Genomic DNA, 18,768 nt, shown 5'->3' on the forward strand with positions numbered 1-18,768 from the left:
AACGCCCTAGAATGGATAAAATATCAAAAATCTATCTTTGACATTATAGGCTAGGTCATATCAATAAGAACAGGATAAACAGGTTGGCTCAAGAAGAAATTCTTAAAGTTGGTGATTGTGAATCACTTCCAACCTGTGAGTCCTGTCTTCTTGGAAGATGATTAAGTCATCTTTTACTGAAAAGGTGAGCAAGCCAGTGAACTCTTGAGTCTGGTACATTCTGATGTATGTGGACCCATGAGCTCAAGTGCAAGAGGTGGATATTTCTACTTCATAACCTTCACAAACGACCTATCGAGGTATGGATATGTCTACTTAATGAAGCATAAGTTAGAGTCATTTGAAATGTTCAAACTATTCCAAAATGAGGTAAAAAATAAATTAAAAAGTATATTAAAACTTTTCGATCTGATCGAGGAGGTGAATACCTTTTCAATGAATTTCTGACATATCTTGGGAAGAATGTGATTCTCTCTCAGTGGACTCTTCTTGGAATACCACAGCATAATGGTGTGTCTGAAAGGAGGAATCGGACCTTGTTGGATATGGTTCGATCCATGATGGGATTTGCTGGTCTATCGATCTCTCTCTGGGGATATGCACTCGAATCGGCTTATTATCTTCTAAATAGAGTTCCAAGTAAGTCTGTAACCAAAATGCCATATGAGATATGGATAGGACGTAAGCCAGTACTCTCGCACCTTAGAGTTTGGGGGTGTCCGGCTTATGTTAAATGTTTAATTATGAACAAGCTTGGACCTAGGTCTGACAAGTGTTATTTCATAGGGTACCCAAAAGAGACCAAAGGGTATTATTTCTACCTAGCTGATGAGCATAAGATGTTTGTCAGTCTTAAAGCAATCTTTTTGGAAAAAAATTCCTCGGTGAAGAGACTGTTGCCTCTAAGGTCAAACTTGAGGAAGTTCGGCAGGTGAAAAAATCGACACAAGTTGCTGAACCTGAACCAGATTTGGTTAGATCAGATTGGAGCCCATTGTTCTGCACCCTTAAGGTGATCTGGTAGAGTACCATGTCAACCGGACAGATACTATGGTTTCTTGATCCAGGATGATGATCCTGTCGAACTTGATGAAAACGATAAGGATCCGATCACCTACATGGATACAATGCAGAGACCTGACTCTGAGAAATAGCTAGAGGTCATGAAATCCGAAATAGAGTCCATGAAGGTCAACAATGTGTGGACATTGGTTGACCCACCCGAAGGAGTAAAACCATAGGGTGTAAGTGGATCTTCAAGAGGAAGAGGGGCGTAGATAGAAAGGTGGAGATCTATAAAGCCCATCTGGTTGCCAAGGGATATCGTCAACGTTATGGTATAGACTATGATGAGATATTTTCTCCTGTGGCAATGCTCAAATCTATTCGGATTATGCTTGCGATAGCTGCAAATCTGACTATGAAATCTGGCAGATGGATATGAAAACAGCTTTCCTAAATGGAGAGCTAGACAAAGAGGTGTATATGATACAACCTGATGAAGAAAAACCAGCTTTTTTCTGTGTAGGATCTTCCAGATTTCATCAAATTTGGGAGGAATAAATTAAAAAATTTTATCCTACGCTATTTCAGATCTAATGTCTATTAGTTTTAATTTTATTATCTAATATTTAAAATCTAAAATTAAATCTAAAAGTATGAGAAATATAGACATACCTCAAGGTAATCTAATTACCCTGTAGATGATCGCAGCACTGCCTGAGGTTCTGATGTAGCCACACAAGCGCCTGGCTCTACTGGTATCTACTTAGGTAGGATCTAGAACATCTTCTCCTCACAAATCTATGCTTCAAAAATTAGATTAATATCTGATTTGGAAGTACTTCAGAACTCCTTCTGAAGTTGGAGCAGCATCCTGTCGAAGATGTCCTGCAGCCTTCTGTTCCAGGCATCACCACGCCTTGTACCTTTTCAGATGAATGTCCAACTTCTTGGATGTGAAGAGGGGAGAAAGGAGACCAGGGAGGACATAGAGAAGAGGGAGGGGACAGCAGCTAATGGGTTTTTTGCATAAAACAAGTTCTATCTCGAAACCCTAGGTATAGCAGGGTTATATAGATCCTGTATGCTGCACAGTGCCACATCATTCGACCAATCAGAAAATTCTAATAAATTTTGAAAAAAAATTGATTGGTGGAGTGATGTCATCTGATCACATTATATAAGAATTCCCATGCTCTCTCCTATGTTGGTGCCAACATTGGATAAGCACAAATAAGATGGCGCCAAAGAGTCCAAGTTTATCAAGACTCTTTGGTTCTTATCTATTTGGGGTGCCCACTTAAATCCAATTGAGCTCACACCATAATCTAATTATGGCACCTAATTTGAAGTAGTTTGTACATGTAGACACTCCACAAAAATCCTCCGATGAATCCTCTTCAGTTTAAGACCCATATGTCAATTTTTGACAGATATCCTAAAATGAAATTGGCAGGTGCTAGAAATTAGCAGGTGTTGTCTTAAATTCATCTCATGAATTAAGACAAGCCTTTTTTGAGCTGGACAACTTCAATTAGATTGAGAGAAACCTTCTCAAGATTTTCTAGATGAGCCAAATTATATTTGGCTCAGTAGAGACAGAAAAGATTACACGAGGAGAAAGTTAGGCTCAATCGAGTGCTAGCACGATTTTCTTGAACCTAATTGGATCTTATTCAAATCAATTGGGATAGCCCAATTGATGACATCCAGACCCTAACCTTTATTTGTGTGACCCAGTTAGGTTCAATTCTGTATGGTAATGAGATATGTCGTGATCTCATCATCGACATCATCGAAACTCTTTTCGATGGACCAGAACTCTTCTGATTCAGACAATTAGAATGATCGATCATCAAAATCATTCTAATTGCTCCCAAAATTCACCAGTGACACCTAGCAGTATATGGTGGCAATCCATCAGAACTGAAGATGAACTTTTGGTGTAGCTACCTGTGTGATTGAGTTCCTCTATCATGAGTCCCGACTGAATTAGGGTTAAGGTGAACTCGTCAAACCCAACATCAGTCATATGAATCAATCGATCGATCTGAGTCCGATGTGAAACCCCAATGGAAAATTCTTTTCCATTATTTCACTCTGCCATGGCTATGGGCTTAAGGACTTAATCTTTCGATCATCATAGGACTACTCCTCTCATCTACCGAGGTTGATAGATCCCATCTTGGTGTGATCTGGTTCCTACAATGGATATACTACAGCCAACATACACCTCAGGATTCGAATGGCTAGGAGATTGAGTTATGGTGTAGTCAAACTATAACACACTCAAGGTGAACCGTCGATGCACCTCAGATCAAAGAACTAGACACACAACTGCAGTATCGAGCTAGTCATCGACGAGAAGGTAGACTCCTTATGACTGCTCGAGGTGGTCACGCTCAGTATTCTCATTCTCAATGAATACTATACTCTCACTTTGGTGTCTCCACATCGTAGACTCAAGACTCATCTACCCTAAGAAAGCGATCGTACACCAACCTTCGGATCAATCACCATTCTCGTGATGATCCTATGGTCAGGAGCAGTTTATGAGTTAGTTATGTAAATTCATGCCTTAAATTTTCAACTCTTAAAATATGAATTTACATTCCACTAACTCAAAGGATGTATCACAGACACAATGTACACAATATGATAGAAGAATAACCCTTTTATTCATTTATAGTCAAAATTATAAATTTATCCTTAGTTCTGTACAGAAATGTTCAGTCGATCTGGCATCTAGGACACACATCTAACAAACTTCCACTTGACCTAATGCCAATTGGCTACATATCTAAGTCCCATCTTCTCAAGGTGGGCTTCGATCTTCTGTTGGCCCAATGGCTTAGTCAGTGGGTCTGCCACATTGTCTGTGGAGTCGACTCTCTTGACCTCGACATAACCTTTTTCGAGGTAATCACGGATCAGATGGAATCGCCGCTCGATGTGCTTGGACTTCTGGTGAGACCTTGGCTCCTTAGCTAGAGCTATGGTGCCATTATTGTCACAGTAAAGAGGGATGGCATCCGATGACATCACTCCAAGCTTTGCGGCAAACTTCTTGTACTAGAATGCCTCCTTTGTAGCTTCCGATGCGGCAATATACTCTACCTCCATGGTGGAATCTGCAATTACCGTTTGCTTGGAACTCTTCCAGCTAATTGCACCACCATTGCAAATGAACAGACTTCCAGATGTCGACTTTCGATCATCTATATCAGACATAAAGTCTGAATCTGTAAATCCCTGAATCTGGAGTTCTCCATTCTCAAAGACTAGAAACATATCCTTAGTTCTTCTTAAGTACTTAAAGATACATTTCACAGAAGTCCAGTGCTCTTCGCTTGGATTCGACTGATATCTGCTTGTGATACTTACATCATGGGCTATATCAGGTCGTGTACATAGCATGGCATACATGAGGCTCCCTATTACTGAAGCATAAGGAATCTTGCTCATGCGTTCAATCTCCTCAGGTGTGCTAGGGTACATCTTCTTGGAGAGATGAATGACATGTCTAAAAGGCAATAAACCTCTTTTGGAGTAATCCATGCTAAACCTTTTTAGCACCTCCTCTATGTACATCTTCTGTGAAAGTCCCAGCATCCTATTTGGTCTATCTCTATAGACCTTAATACCCAGTATAAAGGATGCCTCTCCTAGATCTTTCATAGAGAACTCCTGAGACAACCATATTTTGACTGAGGTCAACATGAAAATGTCATTCCCAATTAGGAGGATGTCATCCACGTACAATATGAGGAAGACAACTACGCTTCCACTGACCTTTTTGAACACACATGGTTCCTCCTCGTTCTTGATGAAACCAAACATTTTGATTACATCATTGAAATGAGTATTCCAACTCCGAGATGCTTGCTTAAGTCCATAAATGGACCTTTGCAGTTTGCAGACCTTGTGATCATCATCACTAGATGTGAAACCAAGCGGCTGTTCCATATAGATATCTTCCTCAAGATATCCATTTAAGAACACCATTTTCACGTCCATCTGTCATATTTCATAATCGAAATAGGCTGCAACAACAAGCAATATGGGATGGATTTTAGCATGGCTATGGATGAGAAGGTATCCTGATAGTCAATGCCTTCGCGCTGACTATAACCTTTCGCTACGAGCCTAGCCTTGAATGTCTCCACATTCCCATCTGCACCTATCTTTCTCTTGAAGATCCATTTACACCCAATAGGTACAATACCTTTAGGTGGATCTACCAAGGTCCAGACTTGGTTTGAGTGCATCGAGTCAATTTCTGATCTCATTGCCTCTAACCATTTCTCAAAATTGATATCTGATATCGCCTTGTCATAGGTCTTGGGATCATCACCATGAACCCCATTTTCCATGAGGAACATTTTCTCTACATCCTCTTGTATGGTACCTAGTACCTTTTAGGAGGATGGAAAATCCTAGTCGATCTACGAGGTGGAAGAGGTTGTGTTAGGACTGGTTCTGATTGATTAGGTTCCTCAGGTTCTTTAGCTCATTGCTCTTGGGAGACATTCTCCTTGAGCTTAATTATTCTTCTGATGCCACCATCTTGAATAAATTATTTTTCAAAAAAAATAGCATTTTGACTCACAATCATATTGTGTCTTTCAGAATATAAAAATAATATCCTAATGACTCTTTAGGATATCCTATGAATCGAGCTCTAAAAGATCTGAACTCTAACTTGTCGTCTGCTGTCTTTTGACATGAGCCAGACAACCCCAAATTCTGAGATGATTCAGACTTGGCTTCTTACCATGCCATATCTCATACGGTGTGGGAGGAACAGTTTTAGAGGAATCCTATTCAATACATAAATTGCTGTCATGAGAAATGTCCCCAAAAAAATTCTAGGAGATCTGTGAAGCTCATCATGGAACGACCATATCTAATAGGGTCCGATTTCTCTGTTCTGAAATCCCGTTGAGTTGAGCGTTCCAGGTGGAGTCCATTGAGAGACTATACCATTGTCCTTAAGATAGTCTAAGAATTTTCGACTAAGGTATTCACCTCCTCGATCTGATTGAAGAACCTTAATGGGCTTTCCTGTTTATTTTTCTACCTCATGTCTGAATTCTTTGAACCTTTCAAAGGCTTCAGACTTGTGTTTCATAAGAAACACATATCCGTACCTAGACATATCATCGGTAAAGATAATGAAGTAGACAAAGTTGCCTCTAGTCGACACATCAAATGGACCGCACACATCCGTATGTACTAGGAAAGTAGGTATGTGGCCCTTTCCCCATGTCCCACAAAAGGGAGCTTGGTCATTTTACCTTGAAAGTATGATTCACAAACTGGATATGACTCGAAAGTCAACGGACTCAGTAGCCGGAATTCTCCAATTTGTTAACCCTGTCTTCCGCTATATGATCTAGCCTTAGGTGCCACAGATACTTATCATTTAGACTATCTCTAAGCCTTTTAATTCTTATGGCATTCACATTTTGCTCAATATTAAAAACAGATACATCAACATGTAACTGATAGAGACCATTAATAACAAAATCATTTGCAACTTTATTATTTTCATAAAATATATTACAATGGTCCTTATGAAAGCTAATCACATAGCCTTCTTGTGCTAAACATGAAACATAAATCAAATTTCTGCTTGCTGCAGGCACATAATAACAGTCTCTTAAAACTAAATCTAATCCTAACCGTAATCGCAGAGGGTAGGTTTCTACGGCCACAACAGCAACTCTTGCTCCATTTCCGACACGTAGGATCATCTCTCCATCCCTCAGCCTCCTGCTCTCCTCAAGATCCTGCATAGAAGTGCACAAATGAGCACTAGAACCAGAGTCAAGCACCCAACGGATGCAGAAGAAACCGTAAGATTAGATTCGATAATGAGCATACCTCCAGAAGGACCATCCTTCTTGTTCTTCAGGGTGGCCAGGTACTGAGGACAGTTTCGCTTCCAATGGCCTTCTGACTGACAGTGAAAACACTTTCCCTTTTCAGAAGCCTTCTTCTTCGGTCCTGTCTTCTTGTTCTTGCCATCCACCTTCTGCTTCTTCACGGACTTCTTTTTCTTTCCAAAAGACTTTCTCTTGGAAGAAGTCCGCTCCACAGTAAGAACTGAGCCTTTTGAACCTTTCATTGAAAGCTCAGCCATAACCAGCATATTCATTAACTCGGTCAAGGTACATTGCATCTTATGCATATGGAAGTTCATGATGAACTGACCATATGCATCGGACAAGGACTGAAGGATCACATCAATCTGAAAATTCTTATCTAAGATGATACCGAGCTTCTCAAGCTCCTCAAGATCCTTGATCATTGTCAAACAATGATCTTGGACTGACTGCCCATCATGCATCTTGACCTTAAAAAGTCTTTGACAGACTTGATACTTGCCGCGCTACTCTGTTCACCAAACAACTCTTGTAGGTGAGCCAACATTTGGTGGGTAGTCAAAATATTTTCATGTTGGCACTGCAAATCATCAGACATTGCACCCAATATGTAGTACCTGGCTTTGTTATCATCATCCATCCACTTTTTCAGAGACGCTCTCTGTTCAGCAGTCGGACGTGCTGGCATGGCAGGTGGGTCCTGGTCCAAGATATGAGTCAATTTTTTGAAACCTAGAACAATTTTGTAGTTCCTCAACCAGTACTTAAAATTTGTCCAGTCAGTCTATGAGTGTCTAGAATTTTGTCAGGGGGTTTGAGGCAGACATGTTTCCTATAGAGAGTCAAAAATTTTTAGTTAGATTTTGTAATCAGACTCAACCAATTTATTTAAAATTTTTATTTTTAAACAAATTAGGCTCTCACTATTTTCTCAGATCCCTACACTCCCTTGGTAGAGATGTGAAAATCTCCATGATTAGTGATTTCTAGTGGGTGGTGCAGTTTCACTGACTGGCTCATCACCTCACCTAACAGTTATTGGTGATGGGTCAACCGATGAGTGGACAACTCTTGTCCAATGATTCTCTAATCATGGTGCACCCAAAACTTGGTCTCTAATTCATGAAGCTCACCGTATCCGGGATATTGCTCCAATCCTTAGTTAAGCCAAACCCACCATTTGCACGAACTAGATTCCTGATTGGTCCCTCACCGTATCCAAATATTGAGCCCAACCCATCCTCTAATCCGTAGCATCCAATGCCTAATGGACATGGTTGCATCTTTTCGGTGCAACTGAGCCACTGTAACCAGTCGAGAATAATCAACCATGGAAAGGGCCCGCACATCCACAATGGTGGAAGTGTTGGGAATGTGTCCCAAAAAGCCAATCGTCAAGTTATTGACGGTTGAGCAACCAAGTATTGTAATTGATTTGTTAATAAATAAAATATATTTGGCATCTTCATCATAAGCTTTCATCTTCTAATGAACTCCGTTGTTATGATGAAGTCCTTAGGACTATTTAGATTCGATAAAGAGAGGATTTATCGATTAGTCCTTAAAACTGTTCACGACCAAATGATAAGCTGTTAATAAGGACGACAGCTTCTATCGAGCATAGGTCGCTGTAGGCCATATGGGTTGGTTTCCTCTTAACCAAGGAGTGTGGAGACACTGATATGGCATACAGGTGGATGTAAGGGTACATCATCATTGAACGTGACCAACTCCAGAGCATTCTGCTGTCGAGAATGTCTCTGATGGGATATAGGTATAAGTGTCCCTTAGACTTGAGATCGCCTCAGTGACTTGCAAGCAACTCACTGTGCTTTGGTACTGGACTAACTGAATTTCTAATTCAGGACGGAAGGCTTCTGGGCACAGTCAAGTACTTGCGAAGTCAGAGTGTGATCGAGATGGGATTGACCACTCCAAGAGTTGGAGAAGAATGAGTCGCTGTATTTCAATTTAGCAAAACCTTGGCCAGGATAATCCATTAGATGATTTGATATTTTGAAATACAATGTGGACAACCTGATCAGAGTTGACAGTTGAACTCTGGGATGTCCTATGATCATTTTGGTCAAGGGGATGAATTATATGAAAACTATATCCGCATGGGTTCTAAGGATGTTGTTCTACACATTCGACCTATCCGGTCGTCGGGTACCATTGCTAGATGGTCACTTCGATTGGTATAGGAATTTATTCCTATGCTACGGCTTAGGTTCGGACCTATGAGGTCACACACATTAGAGTTCATGATCCGATCAGATGGTTGATCAACGATTAAGAATCGTTCTAGGGTTAAATGATCAATACGATTGACATTTAACCCAGTGCAAGTGTTGCAGGAGGATCGATTAGCAATTCGATTGCTAATTGGCTTAATTTGATTAAGCCAATGGGCTGAGATTAAGTCTAATTAAATATGATTTAATTAGATTTATTTTGGCTTGATTGGATCAAGTCCAATTGGTTTATTGGATAAGCCAAGTGCAAGGAAAAACTAGTCCTAGTTCAACTAGGACTTGGGTCAATCTAATTTCTAATTTGATTAGAAAATTAAATCAGATTTAAATCTAATTTAATCTGATTAAATTAGTTTTAATTAGGTTAAGACCTATTTTAATTAGGTTGATCTAATTTTGATTTGATTTGGTTTGGGAAACCAAATTAAAACAAGTCATGAGACAGAATCCTAGTAGGACTAGGATTCCACCTTGCGCCACATAAGCCTTCTCCACGCCCTCTCTCTTATTCAACGCCAATCTCCACTTATTTTGTGCGACAAAAGCCCTCTCCCAGATCTCTCTCACGTTCACAAAAGGTCTCTTCTCTTCTTTCTTACATGGAAGGTGGTTTGGATCAAATCTAAAAGGAATAAGTTTGGATTTTGAATTCTATGAGATAGAGTTTTAGAAATCCAAAACTCTTTCAATTTTGCACCGAATTTATCCAAATTTTTTTTGAAATTTTCATGGCTTTTAGGGTTTACATTGTACACCCTTTGCTGATGATCCATGCACGAAAATATGGAGGAGGTGCTCAAGATTGGGCGTCCCTTAACTTGCCATGTTTGGATAAGCCTTGACTAGGTGTTTGACCTAGACAAGGACTCTATCATATCTCTCTATATAAGATGAGTTTCTTTGTAAATTTTATAGAAGATAGATATTTTAGAGACCTTTCTGCATCCAAAAATCAAGAGAAATACCTTTGGGTCGTGGAGATATAAAAGATGCAAGTTTGGGTGTCTAGAGAGAAAAACGTGAAGAAGAAGAGGGTCTTCTTCTAGGGTTTTTATTTTCATATCTTTCCTCCTTCCATCTTGAGTTTCCTGAGAGCGTCTCAGATCTGAAACTTCTCCTTCTACTTTCATCTTTGGAAGAGTCCAAATCAAGAAGAAGGAGGCACCTGATCAACCATCAAAGAAGGATCAGCGCAGTACTAGCATACTGTGCTGATTTCCTGAAGCAGGACTTCTGATCGAGATTCGTGGGCTCGTGTGGATGACTCCTAGAGGCCGGACATGTGCGGCTTGCAACATCATCCTTAAGCCCGGATCAGCGAGGTTAGAGCATCTAACTTGCAAGGTAATAGATCTGATCTATTGTTTAATACATACATTAGATGTGGTATAAAAACATGTTGATATGATCAACATGTAGTTCATGCTATATTTATATATTTTAATTTTTGATTTAATGCCATGTAATAATCATGTAATAGGATCTTAGATCTAAAATTTTCTGATCTTAAAAAATAAATTTTGATTTATTTTAGTCTTCCGCTGTATGATCTTGAAAAAGTTTCAAGATCTAACCCTCTTTTTCAAGATCTAACCCTGAAACCCTAGATCAGGTTCCTTCAATTGGTATCAGAGCCAGGTTCTTTATTACATGATTATTTATACATGCTTAGATTATTTTTTAGATTAGATCTAATTTATAATCTGATTATTAAATCTGAAATTAAAATTTTAGATCAATCACAAACTGCAAGGTTGTCCTGCTGTAAGGTTTACCCCTTACAGTGCAAAGGTTGTCCTAGTTTGTGTAGATCTATCTTTAATCATAAATTTGTTAGATATGATCTAGATTAAATTTATGATTTATTAGATTTAAAAGATGTTTAAATCTGAAATAAAATCTCTTTGTTAATAATTTTTATGCAAAGAAATTATTTAAAGTTGAAATTGTTTCAATTACATGAACCTGTTTAGATTAGATCTAAAGTAGTTTCATGTTTATTTCACTTGCATCTTGATTATGAATCAAACATGCAATATGATTGGTAGAATCATATTGTAAAATTATTTTACAAATATGAAAATTATTTTTTTGAAAAGCCAAACCCAACCCTCAGCCCAAAACTTAATTAAGAATTAAGAAGTTGTTTGATTAGGTTCTAGGATTGTGAATTGAAGAACCTAAGACACAAATCATAACACATTGGGTTAATGGGTTAGTGGAATTAGGTCCATTAATTGGGTTAGACCTATGGTTAGATTAAAGATGGACTTAATTAGAGAATTGACTAAATCTAATCAATTGTTGTCTTAGATTAGGTCAAGGATTCTCTAGATCAATTACAATAGTTGTAGTTGGTCAAGTCCATGTCTTTAACGAGAACCAAATGGACTTGATTCTTGGCTAAGCGGTCTAGCACGAACTGTTAGGTTGATCTAATCGAAACTAATTAAACCAGTTGGTGTCTAAGGTAAACCAGACCGGTGTTTTTAATTGGGAGCCCGCTTACCTGGCCATTTCTGATGGTGTCTAAGGCAAGCTTTGGCAGACCCTCCCACTGATCGAACTTACCTGGCCTCTTGGTGAAATTATGTTTTGATCGGATCACTTGACTATTCGAGCTGACCCATGTCAGCTAGGTAAATCAGTGTGACTGATTTAGGTGCTCCTAGACCAGCCCTGGTCTTCCTTAAGCTGACTTGGTGAAGCCAGTGGGAGGATCATGATAAGCTGGTTCATCTGACCTCATCCTCTATATTATTTAAATCCTCTAAAATTATTAGGTCCTTAAAATGATAAAGTTATGGAGATAACTGAGTCATAGCCTCCCATTAAGGTGTTTGATAATGAGTCCATTAACTCAATAATCATTGCAGACCCAAAGGCCTGGTGCTTGTTGACTAATGGAATTATCACTCATCATATGACGACTTGAAGTGTCTCTCTAATGGTGGTTAGGTGAGCCAACCAAAGTTGGGCTTAATCATTCGTTGGTTAGATACACCAAGTATGATCATGTTAATGGTTGGACCTAACCGGATCCTTACAGTGGAGGCCAAAGCCTACTGATTAGGTTTCTGGGGCAAAATTAAAATTATTAAAATTGTTTAGAGAAACAATTGGTTATGAACCTACCCTTAGATGTACATGGGTTGGCCAACCAAAGTTGGCTTGTGTGCAGTCTAAGTGGATTCTAGTACCCGCTAAGGAATTAGGGTAATTCCTCGAATTGAAGGTAGAGGCTACCAATTCGAATAAAATAGTGGGAGAAACCTTTTGATTAAAGTCCAAATCTTTAGGTTTAATGAATCAATTACTAATTAGGTTATGGTTCTCCTTTGTGCAAATATGGCCACTTCCCTATCGCTCCGATCATTGTTGGACAATGATAAGTTGGTGGGACCCAACTTCGGTAGCTGGTACCGAAAGTTGAAGATAGTCCTGGAGCATGAACGGATCCTATATGTGATAATGGATCCTGCACCTGAGGAGCCAGCTGTCAATGCACGTGGAACAGTCAGAGACACTTACCAGAAGTGGCTCAGTGACCGGACCACGGTGCGCTGTATCATGCTGGCTGCTATCATGAGCGACGAGTTCAGTCGCAGATTCGAGATGGCTCAGCCAAAGGACATGCTTCAAGTGTTGGAGGATACCTTTGGCACACCCGATGACGTAGAGAGGCACAAGACTAGTTGTGCCATCTTCAACGCCAAAATACGGGATGGAGTCTCTGTCACTGATCATGTATTGTACATGATCGAGCTGATGGAATGATTGAGCAAGCTCGGCTTTCCCTTGCATGAGCAGCTTGGGAAAGATGCAATACTGAACTCGCTGCCCAAGTCTTGTCTCCCATTCCTCACTCATTATAGAATGACAAAGCCTGAAGTAAACTACCATGGGTTAATGGGGTTGCTTCAGAACTTTGAGAAGGATCACCAACTCCTCAAGGAGTCGGTGAACTCAGTGAACTCAGTGGGAGGTTCATCTTCTGGTTCTCGACCCTTTGAGAAAGGAAAGAAGAACAAGAAGAAGAAAGTCAAGAAGGTGCAAGTTCAGGCTGGGACATCTGTGCAGAGCCAGACCAAAAAGATCAAGCCTGATAAGAGTCTATTCTACTGGCAAGCACCCTAGATTAGATAGTGTGTCAAATATCTACTTATGGCATTGGAGGCTAGGTCATATAAATAAGAACAGAATAAACAGGTTGACTAAGAGGGAATCCTCAAAGTCAGTGATTGTGAATCACTTCCAACCTGTGAGTTCTGTCTTCTTGGTAGAATGACCAAGTCACCTTTTACTGGAAAAGGTGAGAGAGCTACTGAGCTCTTGGGCCTAGTACATACTGATGTATGCGGCCCATGAGCACCAGTGCTAGAGGTGGATATTTCTACTTCATAGCTTTCACGGATGACCTATCCAATATGGATATGTCTATCTGATGAAACATAAGTCGGATTCATTTGAAATGTTCAAACGATTCGAAGTGAAGTAGAAAACAAACTGAGAAGAGTATTAAAACTCTTCGATCTGATCGAGGAGGAGAATACCTTTCTAGTGAGTTTCTCACATATCTAGGAGAGAATGGATTCTCTCCCAATGGACTCCTCCAGGAACACCACAGCATAATGGTGTGTTTGAAAGGAGGAATCGGACTTTGTTAGACATGGTCCGATCCATGATGGGTTTTTGCTAGCTTGCTGATATCCTTCTGGGGATATGCACTCGAATCGGCCTGTTATCTGTTAAATAGGATTCCAAGTAAGTCTGTAATTAAGACTCCATATGAGATATGGACGGGACGTAAGCCAGCACTTTCACACCTTAGGGTCTGGGGGTGCCCGGCCTATATCAAACAATTAGTCACAGACAAACTTGGACCTAGGTCTGACAAATGCTCATTCATAGGGTACCCCAAAGAGACAAAAGGATATTTTTTCTACCATGCTGATGAACAAAAGGTGTTCGTCAGCCTTAAGGCAATCTTTTTAGAAAAGGAGTTCCTTGGTGAAGGAATCTTGCCTCTAAGATTGAACTTGATGAAGTTCAACAGGTAGAAGGACCGACACCAATAGCTGAACCTGAGTCTGATATGATTAGATCATATCCGGAGCCCAATGTACCTGCACCATTAAGGCGATCTGGTAGAGTACCGCGTCAACCGGACAGATACTACGGTTTCTTGGTCCGGGACGGTGATCCCATCGAACTTGATGAGAATAATGAGGATCCGATCACCTATATGGATGCAATGCAGAGACCTGATTCCGAGAAATGGCTTGAAGCCATGAAATCCGAAATGGAGTCCATGAAGGTCAATGATGTATGGACATTGGTTGACCCACCTGAAGGGGTTAAACCCATTGGGTGTAAATGGGTCTTCAAAAGGAAGAGGGGCGCAGACGGAAAGGTGGAGACCTATAAAGCCCGTCTGGTTGCCAAAGGGTATCATCAACGTTATGGTATTGACTATGACGAGATATTTTCCCCTGTGGCAATGCTCAAATCTATTCGGATAATGCTTGCAATAGCTGCCCATCTGGATTATGAGATCTGGCAGATGAATGTAAAGACAGCTTTCCTGAATGGAGAGCTGACTGAAGAGGTGTATATGATACAACCTGAAGGGTTTACATCCACAGATGAGTCCAAGGTGTGCAAGCTTCAGAGATCCATTTATGGACTGAAGCAAGCTTCTCGGAGTTGGAACATGCGTTTTGATAAGGTGATCAAAACGTATGGCTTCATTAAGAATGGAGAAGAGCCCTGCATCTATAAATGGGCAAATGGTCAGTTGTGGTATTCTTGTCTTGTACGTGGATGACATTCTCTTAATCGGGAATGACATCCCCGCACTACAGGGAATAAAAGTTTGGTTGTCATCACAGTTCTCCATGAAGGACTTGGGTGAAGCATCCTACATCCTAGGGATGAAGATCTATAGGGATAGATCTAAAAGGATGCTTGGGTTATCCCAGTCCATGTACATAGACACTGTGCTGAAGAGGTTCAGCATGGAGAATTCCAAGAAGGGCTATCTACCGATAGGCCATAGAATTTCTCTCTCTAAGAAGAATTTCCGACAACTCCTGAAGAGAGAGAGCGTATGAGTAGAGTCCCATATGCTTCAGCCGTGGGATCTATCATGTACGCCATGACATGTACAAGATCAGATGTGGCATACTCACTAGGAGTAGTGAGTAGATACCAATCTGATCCTGGAGAGAATCATGGAAAGTGTTTAAAGCCATCCTTAAGTATTTGAGAAATACTAAGGACCAATGGTTGGTTTATGGCAAGTCAGATCTGAAACTTGTGGGGTTCACAGACTCTAGCTTTCAATCTGACCATGATGACAGCAGGAGCGTGTCAGGTTATATCTTTACTCTGAATGGTGGAGCCATCTGCTGGAAGAGTTCCAACAGTATACTGTGGCAGACTCTGTTTGTGAAGCGGAGTATATCGCAGCATCAGATGCCGCGAAGGAACTGTGTGGCTGAGGAAATTCATCAACGAGCTCGGAGTAGCACCCTCCCTCGATGGTCCAGTCCTGCTCTACTGCGACAACATGGTGCCATAGCTCAGGTGAAGGAACCCAAAGCACATTAGCGGACGAAGCACATCTTGCGCCGCTTCCACCTGATCCGAGAGATCGTGGATCGAGGTGACATCGACCTTCAGAAGATCGACGGAAAGGAGAACCTAGCCGACCCCTTCACTAAAGCCCTGGCAATAAAGGAGTTCGACAACCACAAGTCGAAGATGGGTATTAGATACTGTGCCGAGTGGCTTTAGGACAAGTGGGAGTTGTTGGGAAATGTGTCCCAAAAAGCCAATCGTCAAGTTATTGACGGTTGAGCAACCAAGTATTGTAATTGATTTGTTAATAAATAAAATATATTTGGCATCTTCATCATAAGCTTTCATCTTCTAATGAACTCCGTTGTTATGATGAAGTCCTTAGGACTATTTAGATTCGATAAAGAGAGGATTTATCGATTAGTCCTTAAAACTGTTCACGACCAAATGATAAGCTGTTAATAAGGATGACAGCTTCTATCGAGCATAGGTCGCTGTAGGCCATATGGGTTGGTTGTCCTCTTAACCAAGAGTGTGGAGACACTGGTATGGCATACAGGTGAGATGTAAGGGTACATCATCATTGAACGTGACCAACTCCAGAGCATTCTGCTGTCGAGAATGTCTCTGATGGGATATAGGTATAAGTGTCCCTTAGACTTGAGATCGCCTCAGTGACTTGCAAGCAACTCACTGTGCTTTGGTACTGGACTAACTGAATTTCTAATTCAGGGACGGAAGGCTTCTGGCACAGTCAAGTACTTGCGAAGTCAGAGTGTGATCGAGATGGGATTGACCACTCCAAGAGTTGGAGAAGAATGAGTCGCTGTATTTCAATTTAGCAAAACCTTGACCAGGATAATCCATTAGATGGATTTGATATTTTGAAATACAATGTGGACAACCTGATCAGAGTTGACAGTTGAACTCTGGGATGTCCTATGATCATTTTGGTCAAGGGGATGAATTATATGAAAACTATATCGCATGGGTTCTAAGGATGTTGTTCTACACATTCGACCTATCCGATCGTCGGGTACCATTGCTAGATGGTCACTTCGATTGGTATAGAAATTTATTCCTATGCTACCGCTTAGGTTTGGACTATGAGGTCACACACATTAGAGTTCATGATCCGATCAGATGGTTGATCAACGATTAAGAATGTTCTAGGGTTAAATGATCAATACGATTGACATTTAACCCAGTGCAAGTGTTGCAGGAGGATCGATTAGCAATTCGATTGCTAATTGGCTTAATTTGATTAAGCCAATGGGTGAGATTAAGTCTAATTAAATATAATTTAATTAGATTTATTTTGGGCTTGATTGGATCAAGTCCAATTGGTTTATTGGATAAGCCAAGTGCAAGGAAAAACTAGTCCTAGTTCAACTAGGACTTGGGTCAATCTAATTTCTAATTTGATTAAAAATTAAATCAGATTTAAATCTAATTTAATCTGATTAAATTAGTTTTTAATTAGGTTAAGACCTATTTTAATTAGGTTGATCTAATTTTGATTTGATTTGGTTTGGGAAACCAAATTAAAACAAGTCATGAGACAGAATCCTAGTAGGACTAGGATTCCACCTTGCGCCACATAAGCCTTCTCCACGCCCTCTCTCTTATTCAACGCCAATCTCCACTTATTTTGTGCGACAAAAGCCCTCTCCCAGATCTCTCTCACTTCACAAAAGGTCTCTTCTCTTCTTTCTTACATGGAAGGTGGTTTGGATCAAATCTAAAAGGAATAAGTTTGGATTTTGAATTCTATGAGATAGAGTTTTAGAAATCCAAAACTCTTTCAATTTTGCACCGAATTTATCCAAATTTTTTTTAAATTTTTATGGTTTTAGGGTTTACATTGTATACCCTTTTTGATAATCCATGCACAAAAATATGGAGGAGGTGCTCAAGAGTTGGGCGTCCCTTAACTTGCCATGTTTGGATAAGCCTTGACTAGGTGTTTGACCTAGACAAGGACTCTATCATATCTCTCTATATAAGACGAGTTTTTTCATAAAATTTAAGGGGAGATAGATATTTATAGACCTTTCTGACATCCAAAAATCAGAGAGAAATACCTTTGGGTCATGGAGATATAAAAGATGCAAGTTTGGATGTCTAGAGAGAAAAAATGAAGAAGAAGAGGGTCTTCTTCTAGGGTTTTTATTTTCATATCTTTCCTCCTTCCATCTTGAGTTTCCTGAGAGCATCTCAGATCTGAAACTTTTCCTTCTACTTTTCATCTTTGGAAGAGTCCAAATCAAGAAGAAGGAGGCACCTGATCAACCATCAAAAAGGATCAGCGCAGTACTAGCATACTGTGCTGATTTCCTGAAGCAGGACTTTTGATCGAGATTCGTGGGCTCGTGTGGACGACTCCTAGAGGCGGATGCATGTGTGGCTTGCAACATCATCCTTAAGCCCGGATCAGCGAGGTTAGAGCGTCTAACTTGCAAGGTAATAGATCTGATCTATTGTTTAATACATACATTAGATGTGGTATAAAAACATGTTGATATGATCAACATGTAGTTCATGCTATATTTATATATTTTAATTTTTGATTTAATACCATGTAATAATCATGTAATAGATCTTAGATCTAGAGATTTTTTGATCTTAAAAAATAAATTTTAATTTATTTTAGTCTTCCGCTGTATGATCTTGAAAAAGTTTCAAGATCTAACCCTGAAACCCTAGATCAGGTTCCTTCAGGAAGATCTAGACTTAATATTTTTTTAGGAAGATTTGATTTAGGTCTCTTTAAACTTGACTTGACATAGTCATAACAATTATGACTAATCTAGTAGCATGGATCAGCTCGAATTGTTAGCCACCTCAAATCAGAACTGGATCGACACATATGGCCAGGTAAGTAAGACGGTGGGAGGGATATGCCATTAACTCGACAAGAATGTATTTGAGTCGAGTAGCTCCAATTAAAAATCAGTCGGTCGCATCTGTCCAACTTACCTTAGACACCAAATTGTCGAACCAGAACTAATTGGGTTAGCCTACAATCCAGGCTCTAACCA

This window comes from Elaeis guineensis, chromosome 8, assembly GCF_000442705.2.
Source record: "Elaeis guineensis isolate ETL-2024a chromosome 8, EG11, whole genome shotgun sequence".
In the NCBI taxonomy this organism is placed as follows: domain Eukaryota; kingdom Viridiplantae; phylum Streptophyta; class Magnoliopsida; order Arecales; family Arecaceae; genus Elaeis; species Elaeis guineensis.